The sequence below is a fragment of the Pollicipes pollicipes genome, unplaced genomic scaffold, assembly GCF_011947565.3.
Source record: "Pollicipes pollicipes isolate AB1234 unplaced genomic scaffold, Ppol_2.1 Scaffold_4881;HRSCAF=5763_pilon_pilon_pilon, whole genome shotgun sequence".
Lineage (NCBI taxonomy): Eukaryota > Metazoa > Arthropoda > Thecostraca > Pollicipedomorpha > Pollicipedidae > Pollicipes > Pollicipes pollicipes.
The window spans coordinates 34,960,289-34,962,563 of NW_023596576.1; the positions used below are offsets into that span (position 1 = coordinate 34,960,289).

At 50.4% G+C, this 2,275-nt stretch overlaps 1 protein-coding gene across 1 annotated transcript in view; it reads left to right on the plus strand.

Moving 5' to 3' along the window:
- Positions 1-1,680: 1,680 nt before the first annotated feature.
- Positions 1,681-2,275, plus strand: part of LOC119100299 (putative RNA polymerase II nuclear localization protein SLC7A6OS) — a 3,331-nt gene continuing 2,736 nt past the window's right edge. Inside the window, exon 1 of the mRNA XM_037223404.1 lies at positions 1,681-1,756. The gene's annotated coding sequence lies outside the window, so the exon portion shown is untranslated. The remainder of the gene's footprint in view (positions 1,757-2,275) is intronic.

The window sequence follows — 2,275 nt, forward strand, 5'->3', positions numbered from 1 at the left end:
TAAACGGGCCGATGTGAAGGCTGAATGGCCGTAGGGGTCGAAAGGCTGCAGGCCATCCTGGCCCGTATGGCTGTAATCCCAAATGTCAGCCAATATGCCTCTTTCGCCGATCGTGGACCCCTGTGACAGTGCGGACACCTATTTTGGCCGGAGACCACTACACCGAATAGTTTGACTTCGTGTTGTTCTGAGTCCTGGGGCCCCATTTCTTTAGCAGGAACGAGAACCGAGGCCCACGATTTGCATTGGTCGGAGTCCGTACAAACAAGGAGTGGTTCTTTGTGGCGGTCAGGCCCCCAGAGTGTCCAACAGGGGTCCTATGATGGAATGAGCCTCGAGTCGGCCAGAGGTGGCCCCGGGGCCCTTGCGCAAGACCCGTTATCCCTTTTCAAGCCAAGGTCCGCTGGCCAAACATGGGTCTGTGCCAGTTATGGATCAACTGCGTTATCAAAAGATCTGTGTTGCCCATTGAGGGCTCTTGCGCCTTGTTCCGGGTCAAATGCATGGGTCAGAAGCTGCCAAAGGTCCTTCCGCGTCAGGGAGAGCACCAATGTAGGACATACATCGTGTGAGGGCCTCCGGACGAACCCATCAGGCGAACCCGCCTCCATATCGCAAAATGACAGCTGTGTAAGGACACCCGGGGCTGGGATGGATGATCTTGAGCAATTGCCCTGGAAGTGTCGTGGGCACGTAACTTTCATTGATATGTTACACCTTTTGCACATTACAATACGCATTTTTTTAAGAGGTTGAACCTTGCACAAGCTGTTTGCCTCATTTAGATTTACGGTCAACCTTCACGGGATGCTCAGTATCTCTGTAGGGTGTGAACTCCCTCCCAGGAGGGAAGAGTCCTCTTTATCTTTAGCCCCCTCTCTGACATTAGAAACTACGCTGCTGTCCGGTATGAAAAGCACAGATTATAATTCATTTTGCTTAGAAATGAACCGAGTTGGCACCATCACGCCAGGCCGATAGACCATGAATCCACCCACTTAAAAGCGGCCCCGTCGAGATTCGAGCCCGGGCTTGCCGCGTGCGAGAGCAGGATGCTAACCATCCATCCACTGGAGATGCGGGCCCGGCAGGCGGAAGTTTGTGATCAGAATAGGACTGGCTCAGAGTGAGTTGATGGATTTCGTAATTGTTTGATGCCTATCACGCATAGAGCCGACCTTTCGCACGGGATTCTGCATATTTGCACTTGCTTCCCTCTAAGGCTAACACTCCGCATATGCTTGACACGCACAACCATCTGAAAGATTTTTGGAGGGTGTATAGCCCGGTTCATAGCCGCCCTCATTCTGGAGGATGTATAAGCCCGGTGCGTAACCACCCTCTGTTTTGGAGGGTGTGTAAGCCCGGTGCGTAACCGCCCCCCCCCCCCCCCCCCCGTTTTGGAGGGTGTATACACGCAGCCGACCAAAAATCCTGGCATCAACGTCAGCCGGCGTGTGACGTCACAGGCCAGCTTACGTTGTGCTCACATGACATAACATAGGACAAATATTGGGCCATGATTGGTGCTGACAAACAAGCCAACGACAGATCGGACTCGGCCACAAACGCTGCTACCAAATTGCTAGTGTTTTTTTGAAAATGTCTTGATGCGGAATTTCCCCAGACAGTCCGTTTACGCTTCCGTTCAAAGATTCGCTATGACCATTTGAAGTACGCGCACGACTCGTGCTTCCTCGAGAAGACGTGCGGCAGTTATCGACGGCCAACGGCGTAGAGCTCCGGGCACATACAGGTAGGCGACTATTATCAACAGCATTGTTGGTTAGATAACGGGAATTTGGGACGACCGCTGATATTACCGACATATACCAGCCTATGAATGGACATCGGCATAAATTACCATGATTTTCCGACACAGCATCCCTGAAGTAGCATATCCTTTAGTCTCCAAGAAATAGTATAATTGAAGCCCTTTCCAGATCTGAAAAGTGAGTGAGGTCTTTCTGGACAGTATCCGCACCACTTGCAGGCGAAGGTCTAGGCTGTACAAAAATGCATGCTACGCTGTGCGTGGGGTGCATGATGGCTATGTTCTGGGCTCTGGCATTGATTTCAGCATGTGCACTCAGTAAACCTTGGCACCCTGAGTTGGCACATGGATGTCACCAATAATTCTTCAAAAGATTTTGATTTTGTAAAGGTAGTTTCAAGCATAAACTTATGAAAGTGTCACCAGTAAAGAAAAATTAAAGACTAACACACTCATGTTCATAAAGTTCCAAAATTTATCCAGCAGGGTGTAGTAGACATA